This window comes from Candoia aspera, chromosome 14, assembly GCF_035149785.1.
Source record: "Candoia aspera isolate rCanAsp1 chromosome 14, rCanAsp1.hap2, whole genome shotgun sequence".
In the NCBI taxonomy this organism is placed as follows: domain Eukaryota; kingdom Metazoa; phylum Chordata; class Lepidosauria; order Squamata; family Boidae; genus Candoia; species Candoia aspera.
In genome coordinates this window covers 8,001,394-8,022,848 of record NC_086166.1, presented here as the reverse complement: position 1 = coordinate 8,022,848, position 21,455 = coordinate 8,001,394, and positions in this window count along the sequence as shown.

The window sequence follows — 21,455 nt, the reverse complement described above, 5'->3', positions numbered from 1 at the left end:
AAAGGAGAGGGAGCTTTCCCTAATCTTTCCTAGCCCATCCCTTTGAAAAAGACGTTTATTTTTTAAAATTTTTATTTATTTATTGGATTTATACAGCTGCCCATTTCACGCTGGTGACTCTGGGCGGCGCGCCCAGTTAAAACGCAAAGCTAAACAATCAACCCAATTAAAACAAAGCCATTAAAATACAGTAAAAACAGTAAAAAAAAACCTATAATTGCAAAAAGACAGGGGAGGGGACATTGTAAACTTACAGGCCATGCAACCATTTAATTGTTGACAGAAAAACGTTTGCTGTTTTTGCAGATTCTGCTGAGGATGCATTACAACTTCTTTCGGATTTTTTGGGAGGGGACAGGTTTTTGGAGATTTCCTTATTACCGCCCCAAAGCTGGAGAGTTTTTCCAGCTGGTCTTGCTTCCTGGTCTGAAAAAAGACAAAAAGATTTCCCTTTGCATCACATGTATTGTCACAAGTGGAATGTTCAGATCCTGAAAAGAAACTCTGGTAATCCTTAACAGGCTTTTGCTGACATCAGGACTGAAATGGTGAGTTTTATGGATTTGTTTATAGATAAGAGATAGGATATGGGAAGAAGAGATCATTAGTTGTATTTTAAGAGAAGTAAAATTGTTTATACTTGTGATGAAGGGGGAAGTCGTTTCTTTATATAAGTCTTTCTTACTCTTCATTCTTATTTTTTCTTATTTTTTCTATTTTTTTCTATTTTTCTTTTCTGCACTTCCTATTTTTTTCTTCTTATTCTTTTCTTTGTTTTAATTTGCATTCGTTTTTATCTTTTTCGTTGCAACTTTTAATAAAATTACTGTTAAGAAAAACAAATCCAGAAAAGAAATATTAAAAAGACCACTCCTGAAATAGCACAATATACAATTTGCTAAAGCCTTGTGTAGGATTGGCCTTTATACCATTCCCATAGCAACCTCAAATCTTGACGGATATTAGTTGCTTCTTTCTTTTTAAAAAAAATAATAACCTTCCCCCCTTCTCTCACAACACTGAGGGCTTTTCCTGAATTTCAAATGATTTTGGAAATAACTTTCCCAGGGCTGGCTCTAAATTAGCCTATATATCATGCTATTGGCAGTTTCTCCCATATTCGTCACCGGATCGATTCAGGCATGGTGAGTTGGAAATGTTTTGTAGCTAATCAGTAAGAACAAGCTTGTGTGGAAAGCATGAAGGATGGAGGGGCAGGTGCAATGGGCCCAAAGAAGTATGTTGTAACAAATAGCTATGTGGGATCACAATTCCCATCACGCCCTGCTGGCAAGATCTTTAGTAGGCAGATGATGAATATGGTGTGCAAGTACCTGGATGGTTGACATCGTCCCCTTTCAGCATTGATGGATGTGGATTACGGTGCCCATCATTCTCAGAAACCAAGCCCAGACATCAAGGAGGAAGCATGGATATCTTTTCAGGAAAAAGGAACTATTCTAAGGAATTTGGATAAGGTTCAATTGTACTAGAATGGTCAAGTCTTTACTAAGAAATTATAACTTAGATAATGAACTAGGGACTAGGGAAAGCTGCCATTCTGAGAATGGAATGTTCTGGAAACGTTGGACTGTCCCAGAAGTAGAAATAGAATGTTCTGGAACTTTCCAGAACATTCCATTTCTCCTCCTGGGACAGTGCAACAGTTTTCTGGAAATTAATTTTCCAGACCAGATGTAGTTTGCTGTCTTCAGGCTATTCTATCATTCTCCACTCAAACTCATACATGGTTCACTGCAATGGTTGTAAGTGTGAGGACTGGTCACAAGTTACTTTCTTCAGTGCCATTGTAACTTCAAATGTAGAATGGTCGTAAGTCAAGGACTACCTGTATATGAGAAGAGCTCTGCTGGATCAGGCTTTAGGCCTAACTAACCCAGCCTTTGATCCCCTACAGTGGCCAGCTGGATGCATTTGGGAAGCTCACAAGCCTTTACCTGGAGGATAAGAGGCACCTCCCACTGCCATTTCTTAATACCTAAATCAAATGAAACAAAAATCTTTTATTACCACTATAGATCAGGAAACTAACAATATCTGAACCAGGCTGCCTAACAAATGGAGATCTAAATTCGTAGTCACAAACAAGCTGATCTTCTATGGATCTGTTCAGTTCCCCCATACTGGCTGCTATACCACTACAGCCAGCAGTGAATCCCACAATTTAACTGCAGAAGGATTTCTTGAATCTTCCTGCATTTGGTTTCAGTAATGGGGTGTGGGATTGCAGCCTGCAGTCCCCCCCAACAAGTGACAGCTTAGGGGAAGGAAGGAGTGGATGGCAATCATCAGAAACGTTAATCCTTTTAACACTTCTCATTCTGTCACAACATCTCAATGAGAGGACACAAAGAGAACACATCCAGATGAGAAAGAAGCCCATTAAAATGTGGAGCAGATGTGCTCAACTTGACAAACAAGCTTGACACCTTTCCAAGATCCAAGAACCTGTCACTCTATCTGTCACAATCCAGAATGAGACATACTTTTGACAGGTCCTTTTGCATCTCTTGAAGGATCCACTTGCTGCATCCCCCACTAAATAACAGTGAACACCTTCGTATTGATCCATGGAAAATGTGCCGTGCACAACCTCTCCATCATTTAGAGTCACAAGAATTCTCATTCCGTTCTTTGGCAGGTCAGTCATGAGGTCTTCTGCTGCCCAAGGTGGAGACCTAAGATGAGGGGTCTGGTATCCCAAACCAGCTAAGTTCTTTTGCAGAAAAGTCTGCAAACACACATCCCTGAATAAATATCAATCAGTTAATAATACAACTGCTTAAAAAGCAAGCCATTTCACTTTTAATTTTTTGAATTAAAATCGAAAATGTGCATGATGCTGGAGCATTTTAACTTACCCATAATTTCTGATATCAACTATTAGATCAAAATGTTCCACTTAGCAGAGAGCTGTCCAGCACTGAGCATAGCAAGGGAGAAGTTGCTTCAGCCATGGCTGGGCTCTAACTGAATGTTTCATCAGCAAGAATTACTGTCCCATCTTTTTCTAGATTATCATTAGAACTTCATTCAGAACTTCATCCTGTTGGGCAAAACAAGAATAGTTGATCTCCTGCTTCTAATGCTGGTCTTAGGGCTTCTTTTGCTTTTCAGCTCTGGAAGAGACAGAGATTCATCTGGGGTGTCGGGGTGGAAGCAGTGCTTTTTCCATTGCTATTACTTCTTTGGAGGAGAAAGTAGATCTCAGAACAGCTTTGTGGTTGACCTGAGTATCAAGGGCTTCTAGTCAACTGGTCATTGACCAGAGCAATAAGTCTAGCTCACAAAGGTTGAAAAAACCTTCAACGAGTTTCAGAAGAGCTTCAAGACTTCCTTTCTCATACTGCTTATCCTCCCCCTATGTCCCCCTTTGTTCATCTCCTAGAATTCCCCAGCCAGCCTGCATGGACTTCAACACCCAGAATTCCCCAGCCATCGCCCCCAATTTTCCATCAGATGGCAGCTACAAGCAAAGCTTTTTCTAAAGTGTTCCTTCCTACCAGGATGAGGCAGGAAGTACCATTTTTTTAAAAAAAAAATACAACTTTTTCCTTATTTTTTTTCCCTTAGTAAGAATGTTTAGGGGATATATAATTAAAAAGTGATATATACAGCATTAGAGGAAGGTGTTCACAGAAACGTCAGATGGTAGGGAAAGTTGGGGATCAAAAAGGGTGCAGGTTTTTTAAATGGATCTTTAAAAGAGCTGGACCAGAATATTGCTCTATTAACAGAGACTCTAAAAAAGGGCATTTGCGTATTCTTGGGTGGGACACACACACACCCATATCACTGTCCCCAGTGACAGGACCAGCCACAGCAGGCGGGTTGGCCATAATCCTACTAAGCCAGAGATGCTCTTAAAAAAATGAGTAAGTCTTTATTCCACAATTCTATTCACTCAGTTATTCACAATTAAAGAGTCCCAGTTTCTCATACAAGAAAGCCTTTTCTCTATCCATTATTTCATGCGGGGGGTGGGGGGAAATGCTAAATGGTGAATTGAAATCCATACTTGGAATAAAAACTTAATGTCAGGGAAGTGATGGGCTCCATGTACAATAAAGAGATGTGATTGCCCTACATTATGAGGGCTCTAAATCTTTACATATTATGCCACCTTTCAAATCACAGATACGAATCCCAAATTATGTAATTCATGTCCACATAAATATTCCGTTTTTCATTTTCAGCTGAAAAACATAGGGATTTGCTTGCTGAGATGTAAAGAAAGGAAAGAAATCTGTCTGTTGCTCTCTTTTTTTGCTTGGAGTTAAAAAGGGGTTTAAAATGCTTGGAGAAGAAAAGGTCTAATTCCATTTCCAAGGTGAAAATGTTGTTGTGACCGTTTCTCCAAAGCAAAAAAACCCCCCCAAACCCTTGGGCTTATCAGTAGGAATGGACCGAACTCGGCTGGCTTAGAATGAAGTTTTGCTTGAGATCTCAACCCAAGAAAACATGAGAAGGACCTGAAGATGCAACGAGAGGAACAAAGCTGTTCCCTTTGAAGAATTTCTGTACAGCTGGTATTTATTCCTTATTTGCTTGAACTTTTTACAATGCCGACTCTGAGTCTCTTAGGAGTTTGCAGGAAAAATACAAACCCAGAGATAAGCCTGAGATATTGAAATAGCTATTAAATATTTTTTAAAAATAAATATTTAAATCCTCAATAATTAAAAGCCTGTTCAGAAAGATGGATTCTGAAGACCTTTTAAGTTGCTGTTGAATCAGGATGATAGGATCTTGGATATGCCACCAAGAATAATACAGCATCATTGCATAGCATAATGTTCTTCAGTAGTAAGGATTTAGCAGCATAAAAGAAATCCACCTGGATTTCTAGATGACCATATTAAAATTCTAGAAACAGAATAGTGGAATTAGAAAAGTTGATTTAGGCCACCGTGTCCAAGCACTTGACTGGTGCAGGGATCCAAATGAAAATATATTAGACAGAAGGCTGTCTAGCCTCCACCTGGACCTGGACATATCCAGGGATGGGACCACCTCTAGATCCTTGTTTTCATGGTTTCCCTACAACTTAAATCCATTATTTTGCTTGGAGAAGAGTTCTTGATCCTTCATCTGTTGGACAACCTTTCTAATATTTGAAGAATGCTATCATACTCCTTCGAATCTTTTCTGCTCAAGGCTTAATATGCCCAGCTCCTTCATACTCTCTTCATTGGCCATAATAGTTTGTAGTTCTCTGATTCTCCCGAATCTTTCTTAAAAGTGTGTTGTCTTGGATTTGAAGTGGTCCTATCTGCCTGATCCCACCAAAACACCGATGGCAGCAATTTTCCTATGGTTTCAAATGAGAAAGCCAACGATCAGCTGAGTTTTCCAACCATCTCTTTCAAAAACAGTAGTTTTCATTTTAGTAACTCTACCAGGGATTATCTGAGTATCCTTGGAGATCAGAAGTTGGGAACTCCGGACCTACAGTATTAGGCCACCTTTGCTGTGTTTTTTTTTTAAATCAGAGAACTAATTGTTGATTATAAGTTGGTGTCTTTTGCACTACTCTGAGATTTAGGAAAGCCTCTATAGTTTTATGGTAGAGATCATGAACTCTGGAGAAGATCCTGCATTCTGTTCTTAGCTTCTCCAGGTGGTAGATTACCATCTCATTACCATACCAGTTGGATTATCATTCAGATTACTATCTGAACCTTGGGACTTTCTTATGAGTAACAAATCAATAAACCAAGGGCTGGCCAGGGGACACATCTGGAATTTTGAGAGCTGTTATGGGTGCTTTCACAAAATGGCTACTATGGAAGGGTCCTAAATAAAATACCTGCTAATCATGAACCTCAAATCTGAGAAATTGTAGGATAATTTCTCCCCTTTTGGAAACACTGATGAAATATTCCCTTTCCCCATTTCAAATAGCTGTGTTATTGCAGTAAATGTATCTGCACAATGTGCTGAAGCTGTGAGGACGAGCATGTTCAGACATAAAAGAAGGAAAGCCAGAAATGAAATGGAAGAAGGGAGAATTCCTAAGAGATCAGCTTTCCTTTGACACACAACCAGGCAGTCTGACTCTCCAGAACCTGGAAGAAGACTTCTGGAAGTCTCCCTTTCCCCCTGAGGCAGAGTGGTAGTGTTGAAGCTCAAAGCCTGATCGTTTAACTAGCAAGCTAATGAACTTCAAAGTCATTGATTGACTTTGCCAGACTCTTTGTGAATACAGACCACATGCTTCCTACAGGCGTGAGGGGCATTGAAATCCATCCTTGGAGAATTGGCTTTTTTTTTTTTCAAGGCCAGTGTAATCTTCCTTGAGGTTCTCCTTGCTGCTTGGAAGCTATGCAAGGTCAGAGCATGGATGACCTTGTGTGCATGGGCGCTCCTGTTCTCCTCCCTCTTCACCTTTAAAGACCAGCCAAGTGCAAAGGGAAGAATCCAGAGACGACTTGTTTATTTTTTTCTCCTTAAAAGGTTACTGAGCATATGATATATGGTTTGTCAAAAATTCTCAGGGTTAGCTGTCATTAACATAGAATCATAGGAATGGAAGGGACCTTGTAGGCCAACCAATTGTTCCTTCTGGTTTAGTGGTGGTTTAGTAGTAGTATGAGAGCCAGTTTGGTGTAGTGGTGAAGGCATAAGGCTAGAAACCGGGCAACTGTGAGTTCTAGTTCCACCTTAGGCACAAAGCCAGCTGGGTGACCTTGGGCCAGTCCCTCTCTCTCAGCCCTAGGAAGGAGACAATGGCAAACCATTTCTGAAAAACCTCCAAGAAAATTGCAGGTTTTGAGATCCAGTGTGGTGCAGAGATCAAGGCATCAGGCTAGAAACAGGGAGACCGTGAGACCAGGTGTGGTCCTTAGCCTATAAATGATTACATACTTCTGCATTAAAGATTAAGCAAGCAGTAGATCAATACTGAGGTGTAGTGGTTAAGGGACCAGGCTAGGAACTGGGAGACATGAGTTCTAGTCCCGCCTTGGGCACAAAGCCCGCTGGGTGACCTTGGGCCAGTCCCTCTCTCTCAGCCCTAGGAAGAAGGCAATGGCAAACCACTTCCGAAAAACCTTGCCAAGAAAACTGCAGGGACTAGTCCAGGCAGTCTCCAAGAATGGGACAAGATTGAATGGATAAAAAAAAGGAAGTAGTAGCATAGGGCTGGGAGCATTTGGATGCCCCACAGAGACTTCTAAAGCACCATCAAGTTGTAATACTAAAAGTGAACAAAGGTAGAAATGATAAAATGGCATGGGACCGGGTTACCTAAGGGACCGCCTCTTCCCCGTTTCATCAGCCCGTCCCACTCGATCGTGCAGAGAGGGCATGCTATGGACCCCGTCAATAAGAGAATTCCATCTGGCAGGGTCCAGGAAGCGGGCCTTCTCTGCAGTAGCTCCCGCCCTCTGGAACATCTTGCCCCCGGAGGTGAGATTAGCCCCATCACTCCTAGCCTTCCAGAGGAAGTTGAAGACCTGGCTCTGCCACCAGACTTGGGGCAGGGAGAAGAATAGTTATACTTGGGGCTGGCTAGTACCTTGAAGTGCCCCTCCTATACAACTGAATGAGACCATAACCATCTGGATTTTATTATATTTGGTAGCTCTGCGGAATTGTTTTATAATGTGTTTTAAATTGAAATTTTATTGTGTATTTATTGTTTTATATTGTAAACCGCCCAGAGTTCCTCCACTCGGAGGAGATGGGCGGTGACAAATTTGTTTGTTGTTTATTCATTTAGTCGCTTCCGACTCTTCGTGACCTCATGGACCAGCCCACGCCAGAGCTTCCTGTCGGTCGTCAACACCCCCAGTTCCCCCAGGGACGAGTCCATCACCTCTAGAATATCATCCGTCCACCTTGCCCTTGGTCGGCCCCTCTTCCTTTTGCCCTCCACTCTCCCTAGCATCAGCATCTTCTCCAGGGTGTCCTGTCTTCTCATTATGTGGCCAAAGTATTTCAGTTTTGCCTTTAATATCATTCCCTCAAGTGAGCAGTCTGGCTTTATTTCCTGGAGGATGGACTGGTTTGATCTTCTTGCAGTCCAAGGCACTCTCAGAATTTTCCTCCAACACCACAGTTCAAAAGCATCTATCTTCCTTCTCTCAGCCTTCCTTATGGTCCAGCTCTCGCAGCCATATGTTACTACGGGGAACACCATTGCTTTAACTATGCGGACCTTTGTTGTCAGTGTGATGTCTCTGACAAATTTGACAAACAAACAAATAAATAAAATGCTTGGTTGTAGAACGATTGATCCCAACAGTTGGCTGAACCTGGCTGACCTTCTTTGGGTTCAGAATCTAAACAGGATCAGATCTAATTAGCCCTCGGATAGGAATCCACTAGGAAATCATCTTACCTTTAATGTTAATGAAACATAAACCTTAATGAAATCCAACTACAGCTCACCTCTTGAATTTCTGAAGGACAGCCCCCAGCATCTTTCTTAAAAGCAATTTCAGCTGTTTATTTCTCTGTCTGGATACATTTGTACCCACATATCAACCCTGTATGGTTAATCCTGCTTTTCCTTTCCATTATTTGGCATTGTTTGCAGAGCCACTGAAGCAGTAAGCAAGCCTTTGAGGATAGTACAAGTGGCCAAGGGGATCACCAATTGCACCCCTTGGGTCTGGCTTCATTGCAAAGTTTCTTGGGGAAAGTGCAGACCAGAAGGCCACAGGCCTACAAAAGCAATATGTTGGAAATGGAAGGTAGGGCAGGGTGAGGAGAGATATTCAATTGGAGCTAATAAAAAAATGAAAAGGCAATTGTTGTCCCTGGGGGGACTTAGCTATGATATTGCATCCCCCTCCCCAGTTCTTTATGACAGCAAAAGCTATTTTCGTTTATTTTAAACAAGTTCATTTTCTTCTGCTTTTTCAATTTCCCTTTCGTTGGTGGCGGCAAGGAAGGTCTGTTTATTCTCTGCCTAGAAAGGCAGATTTGCCTGTTAAAAAAAGGTAAAAGTTGAGCGAATGGGAACTATTATCCAGTCCCTCCGAATACATTCAGATTTAAGGAATCTTGCCCTTAGGGGATTCTTTTAAAATGAGATGCCTTCTTCATCCAAAGCTCAGCTTGTATTAGCTAAGAATAATCTCAAATTTTCTACACACACACACCCCCCGCCATCCACATAACCCACTTTTATTCCCAAGCTGATCAGAAAATTCTGGAGGCAAGGGACCTTTTGCTGTCTTGAGTATTTTCAAAATTTATTCCTACCAAGTCCTCAACCCCTCTCTTTGTGAGAGATAATGGAGTTCTTCAGAAGCTTAATATAAGCAGTAGGCAACTAGTCGCATCTAAATTTTCCTTTTCAAGTGTAATGTGGGAATGACCTCGGGAGATGGGGGAAAGAGACACTGCCTACAGAACAATCAGATAAGAGAGGGCCTAGCCCACAGCTGGATAGTGGGAAGAGCAAGAGGCCCAGAAGGGACCCTCTCTAGTTTCTCAGGCTGTAAAGGAGATGGCAGGAGATTTGTACTTTCAGACTTGCAAGATTCTGTTTATGTAGCATTACAATAAAGTAGAATTAGCTCATCTGGTCGTGTTTCCTGTCTGGTTTACCTGGGAGGGCTGACAGACCCAGAACTTATCACCTCTGCTAGATCTTGTGGATTTGCATGCTGAACTAGATGTCAGGAGGGAACCTGTCTAAGGAACATCTTTCCCTGATGGATCCCTGTCTCCTCAGAATGCCTTCCCCAACCTACCAATGCTTTCTTGGAAAGTCTTCCACTAATTTATGTTTGATTTTCATTTGAATTTCTACCCCCTTCCATTTTATTAGAAACAGTCGTGTGGGCTAGCACCTGATCTTCTTGTTCTGTCCTTTAAGGTTCCCAAAATACATCAGATCTTTACTATGTCATCACATCGTCAGGCTATGATCTAATCATCCTATTTCCCTATCTTCTGTTCTTTATAGCTTCATCTAGACCAGCATTTCTCAACCTTGGCAACTTGAAAAAGTGTGGACTTCAACTCCCAGAAGGCTGGCTGGGGAATTCTGGGAATTGAAGTCCACACATCTTCAAGCTGCCAAGGTTGAGAAACACTGGTCTAGATACACATGACAAAATAACAGTGATTTGCAAAGATGGGCAAGGGTGCGTCAAAACGGCAGAGAGAGAGAGGCACCATTTGGTGTCCAACATGTTGAAAGCCACATAAGAAATCCTTGCAACAGGGAGGAGGGGGGTGGGAAGGAAGGGGTAGAGCACTCAAAATCGCTATGCACCAGCAAGCTCATTATCGGCTTTGGCCAATTAAGGAGAAAGAAACTGACACATTTCTTTCCTTCTGGGCAAAGGTTTTGCATGAGAAACCTTGGAGACAATAATTTGTTGGATGGGGGTGCTGAAGGGCAGTCACACATGAGTGAAAGAGACAGAAAAAAACAAAGGCGTAAGAACAGAGTCTGTCCATCAAACCCAACAAGCAGGCCTCCGGTAAATCAGATCCTCATTATGGTTTCTTGGGTCCATAATTTGTTAGAGCAGGATCCAGATGCTTCAGAAGGCTGCCCTCCACTTAGAACATTTCTGGAGTTGTTCTTTTTCTCAACTCTTTCCCCCCCTCAAAAAAGGCCGTTTAATGGATTTTTCCCTAAATGTTCCTTCCCTCTTTTTTCCCACTGTCATCTTCCAGTCCTGATCAGTTGAGATGAAGAGGGCATGAAAGATGGAAAGTGGAGATCCAATTTGGAATATCGGACAGGATGCAAAATAGAGAGCAAGCTGCTGTAAAGTATTAACTAAATCCCAAATTTCTTAGAGGAAAGAAAATCCAGGCTATTTTCACTGCTCATTGTGGGCGCCACCTATTTCCCCTGGCAGTTGAGCCCCATTCTTGGAAATCAAAACAATGTTAGAGGCTGCCCCCTGCCCACTTTCCATGTAATTCTAATTAATTAACTAATGTAGCAATTTATAACCCCCACTTGGTCATCGAGGCAACTCTGGGCAACACAGATATATTATAAACATTAGAATGAGGCAAGAGGAAGCAAGCAATTATAACACCAATATTAAAGTACCATATTGGGGAAGGAAAGGGCCATAAATACCAAGAGAATAATGTCCCCAAATCAGTGTGGATCCTAAATCACCCAGCCCCAGGAGTTTCTGAAGAAGTCATGTTTTAAGGCTTTCCTAAATGACAGCGGGGTTGGGGCTGGGTGAACCTGGGCAGGACGGGGGCGGGGATGCTATTTGAAAAGGCAGAGCCAACACAAAAGAGGCGTATCTCTGAGATCTCACAAGTTGGGACTTGGAGCTAGCAAGCCTTACTCAATCTAATGGAATGGACAGACGTACGTGGAGAAGCTGCAGATACGAAGGGGTTTATAGGTGACAACTCAGCCAGATTGCACCCAGAAGCTAATGGGTAGCTAGTGTCAAATCTCTTAAAATTGGATTGGTAAGGAACATGGTAGAGGGACGCGGTGGCGCTGCGGGTTAAACCGCTGAGCTGCCGATCGGAAGGTCGGCGGTTCGAAACCGCGCGGCGGGGTGAGCTCCCGTTGCTAGTCCCAGCTCCTGCCAACCTAGCAGTTCGAAAACATGCAAATGTGAGTAGATCAATAGGTACCGCTTCGGCGGGAAGGTAACGGCGTTCCGAGTCGTCATGCTGGCCACATGACCCGGAAGTGTCTATGACAACGCCGGCTCCAAGGCTTAGAAACGGAGATGAGCACCGCCCCCTAGAGTCGGACACGACTGGACTTTACGTCAAGGGAAACCTTTACCTTTACCTTAAGGAACATGGTAAGCACCAAAACAAGCTTAGATCCATAGCTTAGGGGCGCTATGGTACCAGTCCCTTGAGGTATCAAAAAATTGTACTGGCACTACAAGTGCTGAACATGTTTAGAAGCCAGGTAATGCTACCTGTTGGGAAAGATGAAGCTGAACGGTGCATCTTAGAAGAGGTGATGATGTCAGATGTACTTCAAATGTCGGTTGATCTTCCTGGTTTCTTACTGACAATATTTTCATTTATTTATTTTTTGTATAGAACGATATTATTTTTCAGAGTATAATTAAGATACAAAAAATATAGAATAGATAGAAAGCAGGACTAAAGACAAAAGGAAAAAACTATAAAAGTGTTAATAGAAAGAAAACAGAAACGGAAAGTGACTTCTGACTTTCTCCAATACAGAAATAGATAAATTTACAGATCTCATCTCTTACCATTAATTAACCTATCATAACATTATTTCTCTTAAAGCAAACCACTTAATCACTAAAACCCAAAATCAAAACATCATTTTTTTCTTTTACAAGCAAGTAATCCAAAAGTGCTTGCCAAGTAGACATAAATCCAGAAACAGAGTGTTCTCTTATTAAAATTGTTAATTTAGCCATTTGAGCCAAACCCATTAATTTAACAATCCAATCTTCAACTGTAGGTATTTGTGGATCTTTCCATCATTGTGCATATAAAAAGTCTTTGAGGTGTAATCATGTATAACAGCAAAACTCCATGTTGTTTCTCTCTAACTCCTTTTCCATCAATCCCAGAAGAAACAGTTCTGGGGTTTTTTGGTTTGTTTTTTTTGGTTTGGTATATTTACTCCAAGAATTTTTGAATAGTAATACATATTTGGTCCCAGAACTTTTTAGCCTTCTCACAAGTCCTTACGGACAATATTTTCAGAAGATGCTTCTAAATGATCCTCCCTCCCTCTCTCCATCTAAAAAAAAAATACCCCAAACAAAATTGGGACTAGAACAAGGCACTGGGACATAGGCCTCACTGGAACCTTTGAAGCTTAGAAGCAGATTCAAAGAATTGTGTCCTAAACTCAGGATGATTTTATACAGGATGATTTTGTTATAAGTTCAGTTCTGGCAATCTGCCAGTTTGCTAGGCTCATCAGAGCAGCTGTTGTCACAAGCCAGGGGGTTTTCAAAAGCATTTTGTGATAGGGCACATGGATATCTGGCATTCAGTGCAATAGACTTAAATATCTCTTGGGTACAACCTACATCCTTGAGGATGCCTGGAACCATATTTGGACTCCAGCCTGGGAATACAAAAGCTACATCTCTGAAGCCAACACAATGTGAATTCTTATCTCATTATGCACAAAAGTCTGTTATTTTTCTAGTTCCAGAAAGAATTCGTTGCCTAGAAACTATCAGTCATGTTTTTCCAACTATATCTTGTATCATGGCCAGCTCTGTGTGTGTGTATGTGTGTGTGTGTTGCTGGCATATACATTTAATCCAAATTATTTTTGCCTAGCACGGCTTTCCTCAAGCTAAGCTGCTTTCCAGATGTGAAGACCTCCATTTCCAGTCTTCTCAGCAATGGGCGTGCTGGCTGGGGAATTCTGGGAATTGAAGTCCAAACATCTGGAGGTTACTCCAGTTGAAGAAGGCTGACCTAGCATTTGCTTAGCTTAGAGACCATGTTCAGAGCTAGATCTCACATGGCAGACTTAGGGCCACTTTCTCTTCAAAGTGATTGAGGAGAGAAATCTCTGACTTCTGATTTTGTCACACATAAACTAAAGTTAGATTATAGTGTTGAGCTTTTCCTGGGTGTGCCCTCAACCACTGTCAGCCTTCCCAGGTAGACCAGACAGGAAACACGACCACATGAGCTCATTCTACTTTATTGTAAGGCTACATTAACACAGAAGAAATGGAGGAGTCTTCATAATTAATAGCGAAGAAAAATAGATACTTTTGAATTCTGGTGTTGGAGGAAAATTCTGAGAGTGCCTTGGACTGCAAGGAGATCAAACCAGTCCATCCTCCAGGAAATAAAGCCAGACTGCTCACTGAGGGAATGATATTAAAGGCAAAACTGAAATACTTTGGCCACACAATGAGAAGACAGGACACCCTGGAGAAGATGCTGATGCTGGGGAGAGTGGAGGGCAAAAGGAAGAGGGGCCGACCAAGGGCAAGGTGGATGGATGATATTCTAGAGGTGACGGACTCATCCCTGGGGGAGCTGAGGGTGTTGACGACCGACAGGAAGCTCTGGCGTGGGCTGGTCCATGAAGTCACGAAGAGTCGGAAGCGACTGAACAAATAAACAACAAAAACATTAACAGAACCTTGCAAGTCTGAAAGGACAACTCTCCTGCCATCTCCTTTACAACCCAATAACTTAGGGAGGGTCCCTCCTAAGCCTCTTTCTCTGCCCATTGTGCAGCTGTGGGCTAAGCCCTCTCTTATCTGACCATTCCCTAGGCAGTACCTCTTTGCCCAGTCTCCCAAGGTCTCCCACATACAATTACAGCTTCTATGTTAAACCAGGGGGTAGACAACCCAATGTCCTCCAAATGTTTTGAAGTATAACTTCAAAACAGTACTTTTTCATTTCAGTAACTGGGACCTGAAAAGCGAAACCATCTGCAAGACAACAGATTACCTATCTCTGTTATAAGCAGTGCCCCACGCAATAATTTACTCTTTACTGTATACTGATATCTATAGATTTACTCCCTATTCCAGATCTCCCAACCTGGATACCTGCAAGATGTGTGGATTTCAGTTCCCAGAATTCCCCAGCCAGCATGGCTATCACAAAGAATTCTGGAAGCCCACATAAGTGGGGGTCATCCAGATTGGGGGAAAATGCCATTTTCTTTGTTCATTTGCATTTTTTCCAATGCTCAACAAGATCCTTTAACCAAAGGTGAAGTAGTACTTGAGGATTGCATCAACTGCCATTGATTGTTGTCCTTTAGTTCATTCCTATCTGCCCCTTGGTGACATGCAAAAACCTTGTGTGATTAATGGACAAGTATTTCTTTAAATTGTTTAGGAACTGGGCTGAGTCTGAGATAAATAAAAAATCTGTTTGCATCATGGTGACTGGATGATGGATGATTGCCAGGCATAAGCCACAGCCCTGTTTGTAGCCATGACGTGGTGCATAAGGATGTCTAAGATAAGTGTGTTCAAGCTCACCAGAGTCAGTTGCTTCTAATTGCACAGATTAGATATCCTGCGAGTAGCTTTGCCATTACAAAAGCTGAACACCTCTGCCCCATCTGTAAAAACAATCCATAAGAGAAACTCCTCTATAGGTCTGAATGGAAGATGGAGAATTTGAAAGTTACAGATCCAACCCAGCTGGAATCTGGAGAGAAGTTAAAGGCTGGAGAAGGTTGAACTGGGCAATGCATATGGCCAGAAATCACACGTTTTTCCCATCTGAGGCCCACATTCCAAATAGTCTAGGATGAGGCCAGGACAAAAATGAAGTTTGGTTAAGTGTAGCTATTATTATGCCTCTCCACTTCTGTGTTTAATTACTTCTCCTTTCTGGTACATTAAAAATATACAATTTGGTAAATATTGAAGTTTTCTGGAGACCACCCCCAAGGCTTTCAAGGAAAAAAAAGTTGTGAACATTGGGCATAGGGGGTAATTAACCATTTCAGGAGGAGGAATTCTGTTAGCTATGGAAAAGAATATCAAGTGATAACCCAGCAAATGGCAGTCTGCATCAGAGATTTCCAAACATTTGACCAAAGTCTGTTGGACTTGGAAAATAGGGCCAAATGAACTCGGGCGAGGCCATTCTTAACTTCTGGTTTCAGTTATTAAAAGGAGCATCCCACTGCAATGAAAGAGTGGCACCTCTCTTGGGCAGTGTCAAATTCATCACAAGAAGCTTGTACCTCTGGTGCATAATGGAAACAACGAATGAGGGCAATCAGCCCTTAAGCTCAGTATATAAGGTAGGGAAGGGCATTAAAACTGGAGTCAATTGCTCCATTTCACTTGCAACAGCTCAGACCAGTGTTTCTCGACCTTGACAACTTTAAGATGCATGCACTTCAACTCCCAGTATTCCCTAGTTAGCATGCTGGCTAGGGAATTCTGGGAGTTGAAGTCCACGCATCTTCAAGTTGCCAAAGTTGAGAAACACTGGCTCATAGGCTGGAGGTCTTTGTTGTCTCCACAGCATTGCCTCACACAGGGCAGCAACTAGGGGTGGGGGGGCAACCGGGGCATGTGCCCTGGGCATCGCACTGTTGGGGAGCCAAAATGAGTGTTGGGGGGGGCACCAAAATGGGCGTGGAATCCACGTTTGCCCCGTGTGACAAAGACCCTAGTTGCGGCCCTGGCCTCACATCTCAAACTTGTTCTGATCATCAGGGGAACATTATGATCTGCCTTGATGCAGCACTTCACCTTGTGAAGGCGAGTCACTCCACATCCACATTTCTAACCAAAGCAGCACAGGGAAGTAGACCCCATCTCAGTCAATTGCTTGGATTTAACAGGAGAGCTTCTCAGCGTGTGCAGAAGTTCATGTGATCCATGAGGTCAAAGTGGCCTACTGATTTGAGGTTTAGGGGTGACGCTCTGCTAAAATGAAGCACCCCTTCCATCCTGCACAGTCTTTCCATCTGAACGTAGAGATTCAAAAGACCATTATGTAAATGACCAGCTGCAAGCTTTTCCATTATCAGTGAAGAGACCCACCTCCCTGGCTGGTAGGAAGGCTGTTAGAAGAAAATCAGAAACTCTACCTTAATGTACTTTGGGATAGATTGGTTTTAAATGGGAGGTTGTTCCAATGATGAAATCCCTTTAACACTATTGCTTTCAACTCAATAAATCTTGCTAAAGAAAACTGAGAATCGTGCTCGGACAAGAATTACTTTGGGTTTCAGACAGCTACCAAACAGGCTGAAAGTGAAAATGGAGAGCCGTTGATATTTCACAATTTTCCAAACTTTTTTTTTCGTCTGCCTTGGGGACAAACTTCCCCAAAACGTCCTCATTGGAACATTAAGCAGAAACAGAACCAGGAAGAACAGTCTCTGTGCACAGATGACAGAGCCTTGGTTCATGCATCTGCTAATGTGTTGTTTGCCTAATCATGGGTAGTTGAATAAGCTAGAGTGGGCTGAATTTACACAACATGATAAACCATAAACAATCATTTGTGGGCTTTAGTGCCTGGGTTTACATGGCACACTCAGCCCAAACCAATCAGATGATGCTTTAACAAGAAATGGATAGACCATGTAGGAAGAATAGGAATTCTAACTCAAAATTTCATATAGCATCAAGAGAAGCATTTTAAGAGAATTGCATGCCCAGAGTTAAGGCCGCTTCATAGGTCCCAACGCTTTTATCATAAGGCAAACTCTTATGTATTCTTTAAAAAATTAACTTATTATATAATTACTTGTAATTGCTAGTTTTCAGCTGGCCTTTAATATTTTTTTAAAGAAACACCCAATTAAAATTCAGTAAATAATAGTTAGTTAACTACATATTGCTTGGAATCTGTAATTAAGTATTTTTATTACTCTCTGTAATGTGAATAGTTTTCAAAGACTGGATCAAAGATGCATCTAGACTAAGCTATGCCATCATCCAGAATAGGAACAAGGGTGTCAAAGGATTACACGTGCATCATGATGACGTCAAGCAAAGGTGACGTACCTGCTTGCATCAGGTGTCACGATACCCTTATATAAGTGCATCATTTGTCTGATGGCATCATGACACCTAGGTAGTCATTGTGATTGAAAAAAATACCTATACTTGGGTTTCAGGAAACCCATTAGTTATAGTCTACTATTTATTTGTTTATCAAACTTTATCACCGCCCAGAGTCCCTCCTTGGGGGGGAGACAGGCAGTGATAAAGTTTGATAAATAAATAAATAGTAGATGTAATAACAGTATAAGGAACGTGGTGGCGCTGCAGGTTAAACCGCTGAGCTGCTGAGCTTGCCGATCGGAAGGTCGGCGGTTCAAATCCGCATGACGGGGTGAGCTCCCGTGGCTAGTCCCAGCTCCTGCCAACCTAGCAGTTCGAAAACATGCAAATGTGAGTAGATTAATAGGTACCGCTTCGGCGGGCAGGTAACAGCGTTCCGTGTAGTCATGCCGGCCACATGACCACGGAAGTGTCTACGGACAAATGCCGGCTCTTCGGCTTTGAAACAGAGATGAGCACCACCCCCTAGAGTCGGACACGACTGGACAATGTCAAGGGAAACCTTTACCTTTACCTTAATAACAGCATACCTACTAAAACCTATACCTACAAAGATCCAAATCATGCAAGCTATGGCATTCCCTGTGACACTCTATGAAAGTGAAAGTTGGACTTTAAAGAAGCAGGTGAGGAAGCGTATGACACCTTTGAACTTTGCTATTGGAGAAGACTCCTGAGTACACTGGGGACAACCAAGAAAACAAACCAGTCAATCATCAAACAAATCAACTCAGTGTTTTCACTTAATCCCTGCAGTTTTCTTGGTAAGATTTCAGAAGTGGTTTGCCATTGCCTGCTTCTTAAGGCTGAGTGACAGTGACTGGCCCAAGGTCACCCAGCCAGGCCGGCAACTAGGGTCTGTGTCACCTGGGGCAAACATGGATTCCACGCCCATTTTGGCACACACACCCCCAGTGCTCATTTTGGCATCCCCCCAGCACGGCGCCCATTGCATATGCCCTGCTTGCCCCCCCCCCCAGTTGCAGCCCTGCACCCAGCTTACTTCATGCCTAAGACAGGACTAGAACTCACAATCTCCCGGTTTCTAGCCTGTTGCTTTAACCATGACACCAAACTGGCTCTCATGCCCTTGCATGTTTCAGCGAAAATGGAAGATCAGCAGGTGTGAAATTTATTTCCCATGCTGGACTCACTGAATAGGTTTAACAACCATCCCTGGTTTGTTTTCTGTTGCCAACAGATGTTTGTATACATTTCAGCTCATTCTTCACAATATACTTGCAGCTGTACGGAAGTTCATATGGCCCTGGGAAATGTTGCTTGCAACGCAACTTTCTTTGGAAATGCTTAAGTTTATTTTGACACGGTATTTCCGCTACTATTTTTTTCTGTCCCTGCTTTAATTCATCTTGGCTATTGTCTCCATGCCTTGGGTCACATTGGAGTCTACGGTAATATCCCAATTAAAGCTCAAAGGCATGAGAAGAATTCCTCATTTACAAGAGCTGTCTCAGCCTACACAGACTGGAAAGCAAAGGATGTCCAACCTGAGCACTGTCAAGGTTGAATGCATCACTGGCTGCTTTACTGGGTTTGTTCTATAGCTAAGCCAACTTCAGGATCTCAGATGGAAACTAAAATACCCTAAACAATGAAAAATCGAAGGATGCCTTGGTACAACAAAGCAACAACTGGTCACGTTTTAGAAGCTAAAATCTAACTGGTTCAATAAACTAGTAAAAAAAAAATTGTAACCAGCTAAGATACCAACTAAAGACAACAATCAACATAACACACATAACTCAATTTGAAATGATTCAGCTCTACTGTTGTTATTTATTCATCCAGTCGCTTCCGACTCTTTGTGACCTCATGGACCAGCCCACGCCAGAGCTTCCTCTCAATCGTCAACACCCCCAGCTCCCCCAGGGACGAGTCCGTCACCTCTAGAATATCATCCATCCATCTTGCCCTTGGTCAGCCCCTCTTCCTTTTGCCCTCCACTCTCCCTAGCATCAGCATCTTCTCCAGGGTGTCCTGTCTTCTCATGATGTGGCCAAAGTATTTCAGTTTTGCCTTGAATATCATTCCCTCCAGTGAGCAGTCTGGCTTTATTTCCTGGAGGATGGACTGGTTTGATCTCCTTGCAGTCCAAGGCACTCTCAGAATGTTCCTCCAACACCACAGTTCAAAAGCATCGATCTTCCTTCGCTCGGCCTTCCTTATGGCCAGCTCTACTAGCTTCCACAAAATAAATTTGTCAGGATGTTCCTTCCAGTCCCTTCCCAAATACATTAACCAATTGTAATCTTAATAGACATAGGGAAATATATTGAATACCTTCTATGGGCTGGATAAATTAATTTAACTTGGCCCCACACACTTTTGATTCCTGTTTGAGGAGTTGATTGCATGTAAAAAAAGTCTGTCTGCATCTGAGGGGTATCCTGTTCCAGACAACTTTTTAAAGTCCTCTCTTGATGTGGGACAGATGAAGTGGAACAAAACTATAAATGTTCTCCTAGATCTTTCACTGCTGTAAGGCAGCCATCCTTCAAAGTGAACAATGACCCTCCTTGGGACATGTAGGGAGAATTTTTCAGCAAACTGGAATAGCAACATGTAGGTAGGAGCAATCAAGCCATGACCTTTGAGAGAAGAAAAGGAATCTGACATGAAGACCTCTGTTTCCATGTCCCATGCAGATATTGTTTGGTAGTGTTCATATAAATGTCTCACCAGCTGAGGTAATGATGCAGTGATTGGAATCACAGAGCAAATTAAGCATAGCTAGGCTTGAGGGAGGAGAGGGGCTTATTGCGTTGTCCAATCTCTGGTTGGTTGGTTGGTTGGTTGGTTGGTTGATTTATTGTTCTATGTTGTGTGCAAACCAATGAAAGGAGTTTGGTATCTGCTGCTTATGAAGAAGCCCGCTGGTTCCAGGGAAGTTTCAGCTTTGGCACTGCAATGAATGGCCTGTAGGTTGAGTCTTGGCAACTGGATTTCTTTCTTTTTGGTAGAAATGTTTCACTGCTTGTCAAAGCAGCTTCTTCAGTCTGGGCAAAGTTTGGTGAGGGGACCCCATATATGTCTTCCAGGGTGGCTGCATTGTCCCTGCACCTGAATGGCTTGTTAATTGTGCCACAGAGGTGTGGATTGTCCTTGGGATGACTTACTTGGTTTCAACCAAAAAGAAAGAAATCCAGTTGCCAAGACTCAACCTACAGACAATTCCACCTGGATGACTGAGAATCTTCATCGACATACTGCATTGAATGGCATTCCCCTGAAGGACAGGATGCCACAAACGGGGAGTTCTTTGGGGTTCATAGTTCCTGCTAGATCATCAGGTGGAGGCCATGGACAGGATAGCCTTGGTTCAACTTCAGTTGGTGTATCAACTGCAAACCTTCCTGGATCTGGGGCTTTAGCAATGGCAACTCATGCCCTTATCCCCTCAAGGTTGGACTACCACAATGCACTATACACAGGCCAACCCTTGAAGATGACTTGGAAGCTTCAGCTGATGGAAAAGCAGTTACCTGCATGTTAGCAGGTGTGAGCCACTACAGAACAGTGACACCAAGGTTGTGGGAGGTGCACTGGTACAATTCAAAGTGCAGGTTACATAAGTCTCAGATCCTTGTCACCTGCAGGATCACTTTCCCAGGTAGGATCACCTGCCCAATACATATGGGCTGCAGACCACGAATTCCTCTCCGTGATGTTAAGGCAGTGAAAGATCTTCTGTTATATCCCCCTTGCTCTAGAATAGCTTGTCTTCTGAGATTAGGAAGGCCACAGAGACGATATTCTTCCTTTGGGAGAAATTTTTAGAGCAGGGAGTGTCACCTGGTCAGAAGTGGCCAGGGTTGGTTAAATAGAGCCCGGTGAAGGTTTTGAGATTTTTTTTTAGGTTTTATAGATGCAATCCACCTAAAGTCAATATAAATAGGTGGCATACAAATGATGTCAATCAATCAA